At 29.7% G+C, this 21,024-nt stretch overlaps 1 protein-coding gene across 1 annotated transcript in view; it reads right to left on the bottom strand.

The window, feature by feature from the left end:
- Antp (Antennapedia) overlaps positions 1 to 21,024 on the bottom strand; it is a 252,502-nt gene that overhangs the window by 196,689 nt on the left and 34,789 nt on the right. The window contains exon 2 of the mRNA XM_065515054.1: positions 15,761 to 15,810. The gene's annotated coding sequence lies outside the window, so the exon portion shown is untranslated. The remainder of the gene's footprint in view (positions 1 to 15,760; positions 15,811 to 21,024) is intronic.

Raw genomic sequence — 21,024 nt, 5'->3', positions numbered from 1 at the left:
CATACATTTCGTATTGTGGCGTAAATTCAGCTCATTTATTATGTTTTTCAACTTTTGCGTTTCTTCCTTTGCTACTACTCCGACAACACTCAGCTTTATTTTTGTTTTTGGGTCTAATGGGGTGTGGTATTCGAACCGCAACAGCAATCAGCAAAAATATATAAACAAGGGTAGTTTTTTACCCAAAAAGAAAACCTGAAAAGTGATATTATGAGGTGTGAGCGGTACGTGGTAAGTGCCATGATATATTATGCAGCCAGTTTTTTTCGTATAATCCCAGCAATTTGTAAAGATTTTATTTCCAAGAATATTAATTAAGAATTTGATATTGAAATTTGATATTTCGAGAGGAAAAAAAAAGAAATTATCATATGTTAAAAACTAAATCAAAATGGTGGTAAGTAGAAGTTAGAGGAGTTGGTGGTGGTTGTGGTAGTTAGCAAGGCAAAGCAAGTGCTGGATTTGAATAGGAATCCTCAGTATCATCACAGCACACATGTGTTGGCCTTATGGTGGTGGTAAAATGAACAAAAATACAGCAACAACAACTACAAAAATAATAAAACAACATGGCAATGTAGATTTTTGGAACAGCCATAAATCATACAAAAATAACAACAGAAAATGGAGCATGTTTTCGGCTCGGTTGTTATAGTTGTTGTTGTTCTGTTTGTAGTTTTGTACGAAAAAGCAAAAAAAGAATACAAAAATCGATTTTTTAACCATTTGACAATGAATTCAACCCAAATGAAAGAAGGAAGAAAAATAAATTCCTTAAAATTTAAAAAGATTCAACTTTTAATTTAATTGTTAAAGGTCAAACACTTTTTCATAAAACTGTAATGGCAGCTGCATGCAACATTTTATAATAAACATAAGTATGTATGTATGTTTAAATGTACGATTTTGTGTGGGTCTGAATGAGGCTTAATTTTTCTGTATTAATTTAAGCAAATTAAATGATAAAAACAACTTAAACACACCATTCCTGTCTCTTATTTATATGAATACATTTGAGTAAAAGTGTATGCAGTAGTAAGTAAGTATGTATGTTGCAACAGACACACATATTTATTTGCATTTTTGCGTTAGTCGGTCCGGTCCGTCCGCTGTTTGGTATTCCACCATGATCAGCATGATGCCACAGAGACCATTCAAAACAAATGTTGTCGTCGAGTCAGACGCGCGCGTTTTTCACTACTCTTTTTTTGTTAATTTTATTTTTGCAGTGCTTGTTGTCTTGCTGCCACAAAATTTTTGTTTTTCCATTATTTATGCAACTGTTACAAAATTCCGTTTCGGTAGCAATCCCCCGACTCGTAACAATAACAACAACCTCCATGGCGAATGTTGTTGTCGTTGTTGTTTTATTTTTAAAGGGCATTTTGCAACAAATTATTTTTATATGAGTATGTTATTTATTTCAGTTCTATATGTCTGTTGGTTTGTCTACTCTAATATTGTATTATTTCATTTTTTTTCCTTAGAGAGTTGCACTTTTGTTTTTTTTTTATTTATTTTTTTGTTAAAAGCAACGAGCTTTTAATTTGAACTTGTTTATTTTATAAGTTGCATTAAAATGAAATTTAAACAAGTGACCAAATGAAGTATGTTCTGGGCAAAAAACAACCCTCATTCAAAGTTTGCAATTTTCTACTTAAATAGTTGAGAAACAGTGGGACAAAAGTTAACAGCATTTAGAACTTTCGAAAGTGAAGAATTTTAATAACTGGGAACTTTAATCGGTTGTTTGGATTATTAGCCACTTATTATAACTAAATAGTGCAATTTTGTTTACATTAATTGTCTAACTGCAATAATATTTACCCATTCCTATTTAAAAACTTTTTGATATTCTACTAAAGATATTATAAACAGTTAAGATTTGCTCTTTAGGATCTTTTATATGCAAGAATAATAGCTAAAACCCTCACATAATTTTAACATATCTGCGATTTGCGCTTTAACTTCTTAAAGAGGAAGTAAATGTAAAGAAAATGAGATGGAAGTACTACTTATTTAAGTGATAAAACCACAGTGAAATGCGACTACTACAAAGAACAACATATAAAAGTTAAAAAATTAGTCAGGTTGTCAAAGGCAGATGCATGATAAGAATTTGGAAGTTTTTTGCAAGAAAATCTTAGAGAAAACCAGGAACTTTTCTACAAAACCCTTAAAAACCTTAGGAGACCCAAAGACTCCCCAATCAAGTTTATCCGAAGCAAAGAAGGAGAACTTTTGAGAGATGTTGCTAAGATAATGGAACGAAAACTATATACTTCCGGAGGATGAAGAATACCCTGGCCTAAACACAATGGATGAACTTCGCAAAATGAAATTAGAATACATGGTTATACATGGACATGATGTATAGCTCCAGAATTTCTGAAATATATGGGTGATGATTCTGCTACGCAACGTGATCAATGCAGCATGGATACAGGAAACAATTCCCAGCGACTGGCAAGTATCCATAATCAACCTTATTTTTAAGAAGGGAGATAACCAGATATGCCACAATCACCGCGGTATTACTTCAAACTGTACCGGGAAAAATTTACTCGATAATACTCACTGAAAGATTGAAGAGCAAGATATAAAATCAAATTAAAGAGGACCAATGTGGTTTTAGACAAAATCGTGGAACCCAAAATTTAATATTCATATTGAGACAAATTTAGAAAAAAAAACCATTGAATTTAATAAGAAACCCCACTGCTGCTTAATAGACATGGATAAAGCTTTCGATTCGGTAATATGGCAACAAACGGAATATTGATCAGACGAATCCAAAGCTTTTACGAAATATGCCGAAATTATGTAAGAACCTGGAACACCACATCCGAAGAATTTATGAAAACGCAAGGCGTGCGACAAGGCGATATATGAAGTCCTTATCTATTTATAACACTGAAGGATGACGTAATCGAATCTTTCAGGGATTCATTTATACCAATGTTACCATACGCAGATGACGTGACCATTGTTGCAAAATCCTCGGAATCTCTCCAACAAAACCTTAATATTTTTGTAAACGAAATGACCAGAAGAAGCCTCCGTATAAATACAAGGAAAAGAGAAACCATGGCAAAAAGCCGCAATAGAAATCAACTTTGAACACTTCCGTTACTTGGGAGTCACAATTAGAGAAGACGGAAAAGCGGACTGGTATTTAAATCGCAAAATAGCCACAACTGCCAATTTATACTTCGCCTTAAACAAAAACTTAATCGGTAAGAGAGAAGTTTCAACGGGTACAAAACATGTCGTATAAAACTCTAAATATATACCAACCCTTATATATGGCTGCAAATCATGGGAGCTAACAATAAAAAATCAAAGCAAAATTCCGGCAAATATACTGAAGACGTGTGGCCGGTAAAACAAGACGAGACAGAATACGAAACGACACTATACGAGCCAACTAAATACAGAACCGTTGAAAAACGAAATCGAACGCAATAAACTAAGGTGGTTTGGACATGTGGCTAGAATGCGAGAGAACCGCCTGCCGAAAAGAGTATCAGAAGCAAGACCGATTGGTGAGAGAAGCAGAAGTCCGGAGTAAGTAAGTTGCAGTTTAATACTAAGCGTCACAATAATAAAAAACTCATTCCTAAATATTAGGAAAATAAATAAATGTCCTTGAGCCAACATATTGTATAAAATTACATATATTTAAAACGGCTTTGATCGTAATAATAAATATATGTAGCTTAGTTAGAATGCTAAACTATAATATTTATATCCCACTGTAACGCCCATATAAATTTCTACATTAAAACGTACAAACATGTACTTGAAACTGCATTTTCTTAATGCAATGCATTAAATTTAGCAAAACAAAAATGTTGACACCATCAACTGAAAGTTGCAAAAGGTTTGAGGTTAAAGTGGACCCAGCTACATATTTGTAAATCCCTTAGCATTGTTGTTGTTGCTGATTTTAAAAACTAAAGGAAATGGCAGGAAAAGGCAAAACAAACTCCCCATTAGTACACCTACATCTTTTAGGCGGCAAAAACTTTTGAGACTTTAAATACGCGTGCGCATAAATAAAACAACAACAATTTCTTGCAGATTGTATAAAATTTGTTTCTTTTTCTTGTGCCACACAACAATGACCCAAAGTACTACCTACTACTACTACCACTCATATGAATGCAACTGTGTTGCATTTACGGTTAATACAACTACAAGTACTCTTGCAACAACAACAGCAATTGCATGAAAATGAAGAGATTTTTATCGGCGATTCTCACTGATTTCATGGCAAATAAATCGCTCATTTTCGCTTAATTGGAAAATTATGGCTGTTTTTACAGTAGTCGCTGTTGTTTTTGTAGTTCTTTTTTTGTGCGCGTTGCTGCTACTTTATGTTTCTCTGTTGATACAGCAGCATATTAAAAGCTGGCAATATTTTTGTACAATATTTTTTCTTGTATGAGAGCAAAATATGCATATTTATGCCCCTCTGCTCTGGGTAATTTACATACAGCAAAACGGACTTACAGTACGTACACACATGATAATTAGGGTGGCCTCGCTTGTTTGGAAGAAAAATAAAGTGTCAATGTAGTCGACTAAAATTAAAGTTTAATTGGTTAGGATACCATTATTCAATATGTTTGATCATTATTTTGTGAGCTGTATCAAAGGATAAAATGTCCTTTTTAAGCTTTTTATTATTTTGGTATCATGAGAAAGGTCATGATATGAGAAAATCAGTTCTGTAATTTTTGGCAAACATTAAAATTTTAACAGAGATTTATTTTAATAATTAATACTTTATAAGCTTTATGTTTTAATTGAATTTTTCTTATAATTTCAAAACCGAAAATATTAGAACTGATGTAATCTTTGGCCGAAACGCTTTTTCCCTTTTTCGAAAATCAATCAAGTTCGAATTTTATTTAAATTTTTGGAAACATATTTTCTTCCCGATCTGATGTTAGGTTTAAGTTCATCATACAAAATCTTTACCTAAAATATCTATAAAGTCGTAAAACAATAAATCGAACCACATTTAATATTCCAATTGATTTTCGAAAAAAGGAAAAAAGCGTTTCGGCCAGAGATTACATCAGTTCGAATATTTTCTGACTTACACGATCATTTTAGATCTGGAATTAATAGTGCCTTTTAAAAACCTTACACATAACACGAATATTTCAGGTTTTCTTTGAGAGAAATATGAAAAAAATCATAAAAATGATAATGATTTTTTTCAACATTGATCCAGCTCACCAAATACTAAACCCAGGACAACAATTTGAGAAACGGTATCCTAGAATGTTGTAAGGATTTTGGGGAGACCCTAATTTGTACTTATTTATGTGAGCATGAATGTATGTATGATTCGCATACATTAACATATGCATGACTATGTTTTTATGTGGATACGAATTCATTTGTTCTGTTTTTTTGTTTGCACTTTTCATAAACTTTAAATGCGAGTACATAAATTTGCCAAAGAAAAAAAGGCAAAATGCAGAAAAAGGAAAAAAAACTATAATGTAAAATGTGTGAACTACAAAAATTACATTTGTTAAAATGTATGAATGAATTAATGAACAGTTGGACAGACAGTGCGACATACTCACAGATAGAACATGATAAATTTATAGATAAATATAAATTAAAACAAATAAACGAGCGTTTTTTTTTTGTTGTTGGTTTTGTTTCGTATTCAATTTTTAATAATTAGTTGTAGTGATTTTTGGCCGCGACAAGGCAAATGCAATGTAGTACATATAATTAGTGAATTGAATTCAATATTACACTGAATTTAGCTACAATTTTTAATATTTAACAAGGTTAAAGATATATGGATGAATTTACTGAAATAACTGCAATTACCGTTTCCGCTACAATACCGTTACCGATAATGGTCGATAAAATCTATAAGTAAAAATTGCTTAATAAAGTTCTTTCCAATCTACTAAAATTTATGTAATAAATATTAGATTAGGAAGAAATTTTTGACTGTCTATAAATGGATATCAACATTTCGTAATTTTGTTCTAAATATTAGTTATAACTTTTTTTAATTTCAGATAATCCTGCCTGTCCCACTGTTTTACACTTTGAAAAAATCCTATAAAATGTAAAATATTTTTTTTCAAACATAAATTAAATCACAAATACAGGTTAAAATGAACAAGAAAATAAACATTCATTATTTCAGCTTTTTTCCAAATGAATTTACAAAATTAAAAAAAAACAAAATGCAACAAATGTGGAGTAAAAAAAAGAAGAGTGCGTTCGTTCGTTCATCTATCTTCATGCATACGAGTGAGTACATTTCACGTTTTTCCGTTTTCTCTACATACTTTTAATATTAATTAAAAATGTATTCATGTGGAAAGAACACACACAGCCACAGCTGCCACCTAGCCAACTACATGCAACAGCAAGGGTCAGGATGAAAATTATAATTTTTGCTTTATTCAGCGCCACAATCACCTTCATAGACCCAGCCAGAGTGGAGCTGATGAAATAAATAAAAAAAAAATGGAAAATCTGCTCGCCTGTAAATCCCTTTGAAATGCAAAAATGTTCAAGTGCAGGATTTGTTGTGGAGAGTTTATCCATTCGCAATTATGCGTTACATATAAATTGTATAATTTTATTTTATTTCATTTTATTTTGCATAATGCGATACGGGTGAAAATTTATGAAAAATTAATTTTTAAATTGTTAATTGAGTGTTTATTGCTTGTAAAAATGGCAAAAATCAGTGAAACAGTATTTTTTATTATGATATTGTTAACACAACAATAATACAATTATAATTAACCCCTGCTCCACAATTATCCATACTACTATTGTGAATTATACTTTTGATACATAATACAATAAATAAAATATGTGCAGTGGTAATAAATATGTATAGAGGTTTTTATTAAGATATTTTCTCAATTTAAGGTAAATATTTAAATTAATTTCAAATCAATAATTTATAAAATTTCTTTATAGTCCTTCGAACTTTTAAAGCTAGTTTATTTTTTAGTTTTATATCAACATGCTTTATATTTTTATTTTCTAAATAAAAATTGCAAACAACAAAAAAAACTCAAATCTAAACTACTCTTCTGCCACTACAATGTATATGAAAAAGACCCTTCTAAATAACAAAAAAAAAAAAAAATAGTGCAAACTGGCGTCGGTACCAATAACAACTACAAAAAAAATGGCAACACCACATGTCATTCACTGTAGAAATTTACATACGAGTTTAAATCATTTTGCTGCAAAAGCTTATAACTAAACAAGAACAAACTGTATTTCCCACATAAATTCACACTTTAGCACAACAATTTTGCATGTGTAGCGACAACTGATGGCCTCTAAAGGAGTGTTATTTTATAAAATTTTAAAACTGATTTATACAAGCAAATAACAATAATTAAAAATATGTCTGATGATAAATTCCCATAAAAAAATAGGCAATGAACTGCATACTTTTCAATGACTACTACATATCGTCTGTATTACTCATAAATTGTCTTATAATGACGTACTAATTAACTGATATATAAGTATTAATTTATTAGATATTTTCCCAGTTAAAATTCTAGGCATTTTTTCTAACACCTAAATGCGAAAAATGCTCATCTTAGATGATGCAGTGTAAGGGAATAAACTTCAGGTGTAATCATAAAAATGGAAGCTATGAAAACAGAACAAAACTTGCTTCTAAATTGGAACTCACCATATAAAAATAATGTCTTCTGTAAGGGATAAGTTATTCTGAGTCGATCGGTATACTTTAAGGTGGGTGTTAGACTAATATTTTTGGATGCCAGCACAGAATCATAGTACCTTCGCTATTGTAGTTTCCCAGCAGTTCTAGGAGATAGTCCCGAACTAGTGATTTTACCCATCATTTAGGGTGAGAACTAGTTACTTCAATAGCTACGTGACTTGATTAGCTGGTCGAAAGTAGTCATTGCATTGGATTCACATACTGGTTACATAGCGTCAATTACTTTACTACTACCTAACTGGTTACATGATCAGCTACATAACAAGTTATTTTAACATGTACGGGTACTAATTGACCACAAATAGTCATTTAAAAAAACATATAACAGACAGTCCAATAAACGCTTGCTTGTAAACAAACCTTCTTCTAACAACTCTCCAATAGATTTCTTCTGGTGGCTAAATTAACTACTTTCTGAAGTCCAGTACAAAATAAACGTTTAAAGTGACTTCTCTATAGGTTACTAAGAGACACTAAACTGACTATTGACTTCACGCTATGTTATTTGGGATATCAGTATACTTAAGCAAATGCAAATGAAAATAAACTTTATGAGAATTATATCAACACAATTTGTATAAAACCAGTTTGAACGAAAAACTCTCAAAACGTTTAAAGTGACTACACTCTAGATTACTTAGAGACATTTAAGTTGCAATTGTCTTCACGCAGGATTAACTGGGATGTATTAAGTAACCAATTGTCTTTTATCTGTACTACATATAATTATTCTTGAAATTTCTAAGGAAAGAAGCCATCACAAGAAAATATCGAAAAGTTAAGTCAAGCCTACCATTTTGATCGTTTTCAACTATATTTCCATAAAACAACAGGCTTTTAAAATTCTTGATTTTTATTTATTTTTTTTGACAAATATATTTGTCAGATTCTGATTTTTATTATTTTTTTTTCAGAAATATTTCTACAACCTCTGTCTTTAGAAAAATTGTATAGCAAATCTCCAAGGATGAATATTAATGCTGAACACGACCTTTCGACACTTACTTACTTGTTTCGCGGGTACAGAGTTCACAATTAAGGCAAGTTTTCGTAGCCAAGGAAGAACAAACTTCTTCCTATTCCAATTCTTTGTCGTTTTCAATTTCGTAAAAAGGTTTGCGGTTGTTGTTATTAAATTGGCTGTCATCATCATTACTACTTTCAGATAAGCTTGAGATTTCCATTTCGCGGAAACCAATTCTCAATGGCGAGGAAGAACTTTGCATGTATGCTTTCATCAAGTATAAGCTCTTCAATTTGAATCGTTAGGTTCGCTAATTTCAAAATATTCCTAGGTTTTATCAAAAGGTTTATAAATATTAAAGGAGATACTGTTTGTCGTGCTCTACTTTGCAGGATTATTGAAAATAGCTTAACCTTTCCAAGCATACGTCCATATTTATGCCAAAAAAATAAAAATCATAGTCTGACAAATATTTCTGACAAAAAAAATTAAAATCAAATTCCGACAAATATTTCTGACAAAAAAAAAATAAATAAAAATCAGAAAATAACAATTTTGCTCTGATTTTTATTATAAATGTCATAATTGTTACGATCCCAGATTAAGAATGCTCAGAAATATATTGTTACGAAATTGTACTTGAATTCAAATATAACGATTTTAACGGCTGATTTAAACGTAGCATAATGCTTTCAAACTGTAACATATCTGTGGGCATTATTAACATTGAATAAAAGCTTTCAGTCGACCATTGATCGTAAGTATGGCAACGCTATTTGCTGCGACCGTATATTCGAATTCGAATATTCAATTAAAGAACATTATAGAAAGTACACCACAGATGGCGTATGTATTAGAAAGCTATAAACAGTTAAAGAGCAATCTAGAGTGCAGATGGCAGTGTTATAAATAGTGGCAGATGTTGCAGTCGTGAGTCAGTTTATCAGAGACGCTATTCGAATAAACACCAACTGAGTGCCTTAAAGTGTGATGTATTTTTCAAGTGAATTCGTGTACATTATAAAGTGTGTCTGTATTTCTGCGAATTTATAAGCGTGTATAAAAATTCTGTTGTTGCAGATTTTAAATAAATAAAGAGTTGTTACAATTTTCAAACTACTAAACGGCTTTTATTTGCAATCAAAAGTATCCGGTTTATTTAAAGGAAATAAACCAACGTTTTGAAAAGGTTAAAACGTAACAGTATTGATTTTGTTTGTTGTTAATTCTTGTTGTTATTGCAGCGACAGTGGTTTCTGAGTTGATAGCCCTTGGTCGAGTGAACTCGTGTCATTAAGACACACATCTAAACTGTTCACATTTGTAGCGAATTATACCAAAGTCTCTGATAAAAATCGAACCTTCAGTCCTGAGATTGTTAGATTAAATACATTTGCAAGAGCTGGAGAGCAACGGAAGAAATGATTTATTATTTATTATATTTATTTACATGATATTAAAACTTATATTAATATAAGACTAATATTAAAAAGTTAGCGAGAGCAACGAAGGCTATCAGCCTTCCATTTACGGTTCACATTTTTAGCGAAAAGAATTGAGTTCCTTTACATTTGTTAGAAATGAATTGAACAGCATTTAGAAGGCCTTTGTTACTTTTAAGTAAAAAATAATTAACTCTTTTAAACTTCTGCTGTTATATAGATTTACAAACACTCAAATCCTCACAAAAAGGTGGGGGTGTGTGTTTTATACCAACAACAGTATTTATATGGAATCTACATTCATACACACTGGAATACATAAATACAAATATTTGAACTCGTATCTGAGAATACAGAGAATAAATACATTTACAACTCAGAAAACACAAGTCAATTTTAGAAATATTTGTATTTGTTTTATGGAGTTGGTTATAGAAGAAGACATTTTTTGCACTTTAAATTTGCATGATTGAGTTTTGTACTTTTTCAAAAGACAGCATTTCTCATACAATGTATGGTATTGAGTTTGTTTGCAATTGTTAAAATGCCACTTAGTATTGTGATGATCAGGACTGGGATTTTTCGTGAATTTTTCTATATAATCAAGAATATTAACTCAAAAATCGATTCATAAAAAATATACTCTTAAGAATTCCAATTTTGTTAAAAAAAATGATAATCATTTTACACCGTATTGTGAACTTTAGAAACAATTATAACAATTTTCATATATTAAAATATTAAGTTTCAAAACTTATAATTTTGTCATTGTAATAATTAAAAATGAAGTAGTTTGTCAATTACAAAGTACGAAATATATTTTCCAAACAACTTGAAATGATTTTCTTTTTCAAATTCGCAGATTTTTCAATATTATTATTGTTATTGAAAGTAAACAAAACCTATGATTTTTTATTTTTTTGTTCAAAATTTATTTGGTTAGTTGACTAAATTTGTATGTCAAATCCCTGCCCTGATAATAATGGTTTGAGGAAATCATATTTGTATTTGTTATTTTATGCATAAATAAAATAAAATTTGCTTGCCGTGTTTTCCATTATGCTTAGCAAATATGGTTTATGATCAAACCAAATTGCTGTTATCATGTATAATTTTCATAACGATTTATTTGCAGACAGAAAATACTTTATACAGTTGGCCCTTTTTTTAAGAAATTTATTGTTTAAACTTATTTTGCTTGTGTTTTCCAAAATGTATAGAAGAAAAAAAAGAAACTCTTTGATTTGCATTTTAGTTGGCACAAATTGTGGTATTCACTCAGCATTGTGGTGCTTTCATATAGAAAGAAATTCATAATTTTTATTAAAACTAACAGGGCCTTTAAATCAAAAGTCGTCAACTTGGTTGACTAAACGTAAATTTCCCTTTTCAATTAATAATACAGTTTTGGGCGAAAGTGAGTGACCAAACAGCCAACCAACCAACCACAAGACAAGTGGTTTTTGTTGCCAGCTTCAACTCAACTGAAGTAATAAATTAATGTCAGCTGAAGGTTTTTTTTTTCTCCACTAACATGCAGTTTTTAATAATAGGTTTTGATGATATGTTTTTAACAACAAAATAAAAGGCTAAATTTTATATATAAAAAAATTTTAAACTAAATTAAAAAATTATGCAGTGATTTTTAAAGTATAATTTATAAAATAACTGAAATACTTCATGTCACACTTAATAATTAATAATAAATCACATCAAGGGCGGTATTACAATTTTGTATGAATGAAAATTTCCATGTTGAGCGCAATGAACAAAAAAAAAAAGTCTAAACAAATGTCAAACGCACATTTGTTTACAACTCCTACCAACATTTTACACTACTACACCTTTTCTTTCGTTTTTAGGTGGTAATTTTCACTTCCTCTCTCTCTCTCTCGCCTTGCTAAAAATGTATTTTAATCAAACAATTTCTTAAATAAGTTATAAACAAACACGACATTTAATTTTGGAATGAAAAGCAAATACTAAATGTTGAAACAGCACGCAGTTGTTTCTCATTTAGAAAGAAACGAAAGAATTACATATTTTGATTAAATTCTGTTAATTTAACTTGATTTGGTTATAAACTGCAGGTTGCTTTTTTCGTTCGTGCTTTTTACCAACCAGTTTTTGTGGGAGTACGAATACAGGGTTAAGAGTTGATATTAGAGCTACTCCACTCTGTATTCAAGAAACAAATTTTTAAATACAGATTGAAATTTGGACAAAATAATTTCTCTAATTAATTCAATCTTAAATAAACAATTAAAACTTCAATTTCTAATTTATTATTTTCAAAATAACACACGCTCGCTGAAATGTTCTGGTCCACAATCAAAAAATCATCGAACATAATTTGATAGTCCAGGACGTCCTTTGTTTGCCCCAAATAACTTATGAATGAATCTGTCTATGAATGAATGACAGTTAAAAGAAACACGCTGTCTCAAATACCTCTAAAGTAGAATCAAATAAATACAAAAGAGAAAGAAATATGCAATAATTTGCTGCAGATTGGAGTACTCCTTATAAGTTTTCTTCTAAATGTTACAGTTTTATTATCTGCCCAAATAAAACTGATTCGTTGTGATTTTTGGCTAATCGAATGATTAGATTATATCCATAGACCGATTATTTGGACCGATTTCAGTCAGTTTCAATAGGCATTTGTCGAAATATCTACAAAATTGCGCGCAAGGTTTACATTGACAGTCAGTTACAAAAAATATACTTTAAAGTGGGTGTTAGACTAATATTATTGGGTGTCAACACTGATGCATAATACCCTACCTACAGTAGTTTCCCAGTAGTTACTAGCTACCTAACTGGTTACTTGATCAGCTACATAACTAGTTATTTTAACATGTACGCGTACCAATTGACCACAAATAGTCATCTAAAAAACATATCACAGACAGTCCAATAAACGCTTGCTTGTAAACAAACCTTCCTCCAACAACTCTCCAATAGATTTCTTCTGGTGGCTAAATTAACTACTTTCTGAAGTCCAGAACAAAATAAACGTTTAAAGTGACTTCACTATAGGTTACTAAGAGATTCTAAAGTGACTATTATTTGGGATATCAGTATACTTAAGCAAAAATAAAAATAAACTGTATGAGAATTATATCAACACAATTTGTATAAAACCAGTTTGTGCGTTTAAAGTGACTACATTCTAGATTATTTAGAGACACTTAAGTGGGAATTGTCTGCGCGCTGGATTACCTGGGATGTATAAAGTAACCAATAGTGTTTTCTCTGCACTACAAGGAGCACATAAGTCTCAAATGACTCAAAATATATATTGGAGTCAGTCAAGTGATATGACATTAGTGACAGTTACTGTCTATAAGGGATATATTTACTATTTGCTTAACTGCTGGGTTGTCACAGAAGTTTCAACACACTTATGATGTGGGGGAATTTAAAAAATAATTAGAAATAAATCTTTTCTTTCTTAACAAATAATCCCATTTTAATGAATATGGTTATAGGAGTTTAAGTTTTGAATTTGGAACTTATAGACAAACAAGTATCGGTGTAATATGGCCTCAAAATGGGTCATATATCGGTTATATGCTAATTTTAAAATGTTGCTAACTTTTTGCTTTTAATCTAATGGAAACCAAAAATTAATTTTGGACCGTTTTTATTTTTAATTTTTTGTAACATCTGACCCTGTATACAATTATATGCAAATAAAATGTTAAAATAATGTAAATAAAAGCTGATGTTTTTATATACTAAAAATGATAAATGGTGTGGTAATATGGACAGAAAAAAAAGAAACGGTCAAAACAGCAGGCGGTAGTGAACAAAAAAAAAATATACAAAACAAAATATTGGACGGTTGCGTTTGTACTCTTTTGCAAACAAAATACAAAAAAAGCTAAACTTTTGTTAAAGTTTTACATGGAATGAAGTCCTTTACATAAAAAACAAATACACAGACAAAACAAACACATAAAGCAACGCATAGATATGCACACACACATTCAGTCATTCCTACACATGCAAGAAAAATGATTTAATTCTAAAGTTTTGTTGTTGCTTTTCAAATAAAGGGGGTTTTCTAACTGTAAATGAAACTTTTGTATGTGTAACAGAGAGAGTGTGTGTGTGAGCCAAAAATAACTTACAAAAAAAGGAAATTGTGACACCCAGTGACCTTAATTTTATAGTTAAGGGTAAATTATATATATTTTTGTTAACAAAAAAAAATATTCCTCCACTTTTTAAATTAAAGTTAGTGACATTTTTTGTTAGTTTTTCTTTCTACTCAGACATTCAAATTGAATTCAATTTGAAAATATTTGAAAACAAAACTTACTATAAGATAGTTAGATAAATAAATAAATGTTTTCTTTTACAGATGAATTTATTTAATTTATTTACTAGAGTTTATTTATATTTTTTTTCTCTTCTACTTTAACTTTGTTGAACAATAAACTTCCCTTTGAGCCTTCAGTCTTTGGTGTATCAGTGATGATGAACTAAAGTTGGTTTTTGTGTTTTATCTAGATTCGTTTTTATCAGACTGTGTGTAACGCATGAATGAATTTAGGTCTTAAATAAAATTGCCAATGGAAAAAAATAGAAAATAAAACGTTGAAAGGATCCCCTCCTGCCTTACATTTTTAGTTTGGAAATAATTTAACAAACTCACTTAATATTTTTTTGTTATTTTCGAGAAAAAAAAACTGTGTAAATGACTCACAGTTTGCCTGAGCCTAAATATTTGTTTTTTTTATTTTTCTGTTTAAATGTTGTATTGCTTGGTGTGGTATCTAAAGTAAAAGAAGCCTGCAAGTCGCAAAAAAATTCAAATTGTCTGCTGTTGCCTTTGATAATGATAAGAATGTAATTCTTTTATTTTTTTTCTACGTTTCGACATGTAGTACGTAAGTTTAAGACTTTCCCCCTGTAGTTCCAATGTGTTTTTCTGTAAGCAAAAATTCGTACAGCTTTTGCCACACAATTGCCACGCGTATGTTGCTGTTTTGAATGCTTTATAACCACAATTGTATGTTTGAAAGAGCCTAAAGTTACTCGCAACATTTCTTAGGGTTGTTTGCTGTTTTTTTGTTGTCAGATTTTCTTAACTTTCTGCAACTCCCTTAAGCTTTTCTTAAACCAGGGGGCTTTTTTTGTTGTTGTTTTGTTGTAAGTGATTTTATGTTAATGATAAAGAGGACACATGTGTTCCATTTCTTTTTTGTTTCCCTTGCCTTGCATCCAAAGAGGGTTACAAAGTGTTTTTGCTTAATTTTTAAAGTTGGTAACGGTTGGTATTTTAAATTGTTAAGTAAGTAAGAAATTTAAAAACTTTTGTTTATAAATTGATTGTTTTAAATGAAATTATGTTGATGTTTGAAAATGAGAAATATCAAAATGTAGAGGAAAAATGTAATTGTTTTCAATTTTGCATATACCCGAGGTGCTAGAAGTTGGGACGATGTTGGTGTATAAAATCAAACATAAACTCGTCTATAGCCATTATAAGTTTTATCGGGCTATCCGTTAGAATTATTTAACTTTTTTTCTAATTCAAAAATTCAATCGAATTTCAACAAAAAAACTTACCTTATTTGCACCGAAGATTTCTTTAAATGTTTAAAGATGTTTTAAATTAGCTGAAAATAAGAAAAAAAAATCGTTTTAGAAAACATAAAACTTTAAAGCAGCATATTTGCTGGGAACTTAAAGTTAGTAAATGTCGCAACAACAACCTAGAAATCTTAACGTAAATCATAGTTAAAGAAAACTTACATTAAGTCATCCCTAATCATTTATAATTTTGTCTTGTTTTGTTATTTATATGTATTTATTTCACTATTTTGTCTCTAAATAGCCAATTTATTATCTCCAGTCTACAATCAAAACTGTCTAATGCTTAATGGTCGCATTTTAAATAAATTTTTTTTATAACAACTTAATCTAAAATCTTGTAGGCAAAACTGAACAGCAAACAAAAATAAATAAAAAATCACCAGCCAAAATGGCAAAATGCGTAGGTGATCTGAAATGAAAATATAAAATACTTGTTTGTTAGTTTATATTCAGTCGTAAAGAAATAAAAAATCAGTCGCAACAACAACCTAGAAGTGACAATAGAATTTGTCAAGTCAAGAAATAAGTCAACAGTTTATGACTCAACAAATAACACAAAGACACGATGTGAAATGCATATAAAATAGTTTATTAAACGTTTAATGGCGGATGCAAACAATACAGCGAGTGTGTTTTCTTTTTTGTTATTCCTTCTGGCCACAAGACGAGTAAAATTTTTGCAATTTATTTGAAGTTTTACAAACAATAATCACAAGTAGAAATTTATGAAGTTCTAACCACCTGTCTGTGTGTGACTACGGGCTTTAGCAACACATTTTTGCACTTGTAGAATACTTGTATGTAGGCATGGATGGGTGTTTGTCAATGTCCATGCAACATGCTCATATCAACATTAAAGTTTGTGTTGAACAAACTAAACATTTAAACAAATTTGCACGTTATCAACACTTAATGTTCGTTTTGTCGTAACTTCTTTTTTTTTATTAAGTCACTATCAAGTTAAATCGTTATGACTTTGTGTTTGCAACACCAGGAAATATTTATCGCTTGTTGCATCATCGATATATCCATTACCTTAATGCAAAAATGCTATTGAAACGTCTTCAAACTTTTGAAAATTCCACCTGATTTAAAATATGTAAATAAATCTGTAATTTCTAAACGAATAGTCCGATTTTAACCAGACTTCTATAGAAGAATGAGTTGAGGTGCTAAAACGAAGCAGATACAAATGATTGAGAAATTGTTATTACTGTGAATCCCATAACTAGAGGCACAACTGAGAGTAAAATATTTCAATAATATTTACTCTCTTCCAAATATTATGGCTGACATAACAAAAAAATACATTGATTTACAATATAATATTTAGGGGATATACAAGTCGACTTTGTTAGGTGTTGATAATTTTATAGTTTATGAAGATTATGCAATGCGTGTCAATGCAATAAACTCCGGCTGGGTTATTAAAAATGTTTATATATGTCCGAGTATTTTAAAAATACTGCATGAATACTAGGGTGGTCATTCGAATAAAAATTATTCGAATAATCGAAGGAAAAATATATTTTTTATTCGAATTTAGAAAACAAAATATTCGATTAATAATTGTCAATTAATCGAATACTCGAATAAATTTATTTTTAAAGTTAAAAAAATATTTTAAATAAACAAAAATTCGGAGAATAATAACTCTAAGCAACTAGACCCATTGTTTATAAGGTTATTCTAAGTTGGTTATATTGGAAATTCTATTAGAAACGACCCAGTATGCAACATTTCGAGTCAGTTCTTTTTATCGAACTTATTTCGAATTAAAATCGAAAATATGAATTTATTATGATGCTCTATCCAATCTACATTTTTTATAATATCGTATTTTAATATTTTATAGAAATGGCGAATAATGTTCGATTTTTTTTTTTAATGTCAAATTTTATTTTTGCACAAATTGACAAATTCATATACATACATATTATTCTTTTGTTAATTTGTGAGAAAATAAAATTTTATTTCTTATCCTATCAATAACATATTCATAAAAATATAGTTTAACACGAAAAATTGATCAAAGACGTCTTAAAAGAAAAGCGCAGCCAATTATTGATGTTGTTTTTGACAATTCGAATCTCATAATCAGCAAACATCAGAAATATGTGCAGAATTTATTGCATTTGAAAATGAAAACACATCTAACGCAACATTATTGGATAATAATAAAGGTATTGAATATGCATTATTTCAAGAAGAAATTGCTCGATGGTATAAAGTATACGAAATTGTTCATATATTTAATCGAAATCGAATCAATTTAGAACATTTTTAATACCGAAAAAGGTATAGTATATCGATAAAAATTACAATCAGAATAATAAATAATTTTCGACTCTTTATCGCTCTGCACTCTACTCAGGAAAACACGCACATTATCGACATTATAACGAAGTCGATATCGATAAAATTTTACGAAAAAATGATTCATTTTCGACATAACTTCGAATCATTTTGCATACTGGGGACTTTCTACATTTTGTTGCAATCGACTTTGGATTAAAACACAAAGATCAGAACATTATGAAACATAAATTAAAAATGAAATCCTTATGACTACTAAAGACCTAGAAAAGGTTACAGTATTTGTCACAGAGCATAACAGAGGTGTCATATTTGACGTTTCAAAACTGCCAAAATCAGATGTTAGGGCAGCTCTCTTAAAAAGAGATAGCAAATGTTTTGTACTACAATATCAATGATGTGTTAAAGGAAAACGCTATATACAACACGTTGGGTAGTCAGTTTTTTGCGATTTTGATCTTGATCTATGTTCACAATTTTTATTCTTTATGACAAGGGCTACAACTTTGTTTCAGAGAGTAAATCAAAATTCCGAACTGTTTGCAAGATATGAGCCGGAGAAAATGATCACTTTTTTGCAAAAATGACACCGAGGCCCCAAATCTTTGGGGGAACATAAAAAAAGTGCATGACATTGGGCAAACCTGCGAGACAGGGGTCCATTTTTTTGGTCCTTTATCACGTAGTGGTGTCCGTATATGGTTATATTTCCATGACTCAAAAAATTACACACAGTGTTATGAAGAAGGCCTTTAATTTATAATCAGCCCAATTATGAATAAAAATTCCCCGGGAGTTTTTTTCCTTTTGCCATTTTTCCTATTCAAATTCAATGGTAAAAAACTCCCGTGGAACAAACTTCCGGGGAATTTTTTATTCATAATTGTGCTGAATATGTTTTCATTAAACACCTTATACCAGGTTGAACAAACTTTGGAATCTAAAGTCTTTCAATCAATGCAATTTATTATAAAATAATATTCGTTTGAATAATAGAGGAAATTTTAAAAATGAATCGTTCACTCGAATAACATATTAAACATTTATTCGACTAAAATAAAACTCGAATAATTGAAAATACTAATCAATCAATATAGAAAATATTTGAATTATTTTATAAATCCAGGGTAAAATTTAATTTCTTTATTTTGTACGAAATAGGGCAGATTATTTATTCATAGTTCAGAATTTTGTACTCCTTAAAAAATAGGAATAGAGCAGAATTGAATTCAGTCAACTTTTTTTTAGCTGGATTTTACCTCGGAGTTTTTGCGAATAATTTTGTTGGAATACTTCAGATTTTGTCTGATACATTTACTTATTTACTTACATCGTATAGAATAGGGCAGATTTTTATATGTATTGCACGTTCATTTATAACAGAAACACACTGTTTTATGTTGTACGTGGAGAAGCATCATTTGAAATTATTAGAAAAAAAGGTAAAATATTGTGAGCATGTGATGTTGGGTTCATTATAAAAACAACTGTCAACTTAAAGCCGTGATACTTTTTAATAATTTTTTTTTCTCCCAAGACTAAAGTTAAATTATTAAAATATGTATTCATTCAGTGGTTATAGTGTTTAAAGTTTATTTGTAAATGATTGCATTTTTTCCGTAGTTTATCATAACAAATATGTAGTAGTTTAATTTATTTTATCTATTTTCTACATTTTGTTGCAGCATTGATTTGTAAATGAGTGCGTGTGTGTTGTGCGACAACAATGTTGCATGTTTTTTTACGATTTAAATGTCAGTTCCATTTAAACGCGTAATAATATTTGTTTGTTTTGTGTTTAATTTTTTATGACATTTGTTGCTTAATTGTTAACAGTTTTAGCTTTTAATTGCGATTTTTTCTATCGATATGTTTTGCGTTTTATAGTTTTGGGTGTGATTTTTATGTATTGATGGTATCGTAGCATAGTTTTAGCTTACACTCAAAAAAATTTCTTTGGTAAATGAAATGGAAAAAAACTTAAAAATTAAAATTTTAAATTTAGACCTTAAACAAACAAGTTGCCTCAAAAAGAGATCCCAATTAACAAATTTTGAATGGAAATTTAGTTATATAAATTCAAAAAATTCATTATGAATAAGGCTTTGTAAACTTAGGTTTGAAAAATTAATCCCAATACTATTTTTTTTAAGTGTATAGGGTGTATAGAACGTATTGAACTTTTACCAACTTAATAATTTCCCAACCCCTTGTTTGTGTTGGCAATAAAAATATCTCCATATAAAATTTATTAATATTTCCGCTGGAATCGCAAAGAAATTGTTATTAAGACCTTAATTTTATAAAAAGTTTCTTAATTTGTTAAACAAATAAATATTTATTTATTTACTTATTGTCATACAGACGGTTTGTTTTTCTTAAGAAATAAATACTTACAAGAAAAATAAACCCAAAAAATTTCTAAGAATTTTAGCTTTAATTCCAAAAAAAGTAAACAGATACACTCGTACACAAATTTAAATTATTTTTTGTACATTTTCTATCAAAAAGAAAAAAGAACGTGTCTTTTATTGTGTCATTTTGTGCCAACTTTGACATGTGTGACTTTGGTTGTTGTAACCAAGTTTTTGTTTGTTTTTTTGCGACATATTCTTGTTATTTAGTTGTAGTTTTGTATTTGTTTTTATAGTTTTTTTAAGGCAGATTATTTTGAAAATGTTTTATTGCATGTTTTGCCAACATGTTCTAACTAAACAAAGAAAACATTAACCTTTTAGACTTCCTGCAACAGAAAAAATTACAAAAAAAAGAAACACCGTTTGCCGCCAACGTTGTACCAATAATTGTTGTTGCCATGGCTATGGTATGACAAGGCCTGCTACACTTAATATTTCACAAAAATTATAAACGCCAACTAACAAAAAAACCTTTGTCAAATTGACAATTTGTCATATTTTTTC

The sequence above is a fragment of the Calliphora vicina genome, chromosome 1 (genome assembly GCF_958450345.1).
Source record: "Calliphora vicina chromosome 1, idCalVici1.1, whole genome shotgun sequence".
NCBI lineage: Eukaryota > Metazoa > Arthropoda > Insecta > Diptera > Calliphoridae > Calliphora > Calliphora vicina.
The sequence above is the reverse complement of the archived record's forward strand: the minus strand, read 5'-3'. Positions and strand labels throughout refer to the sequence as shown.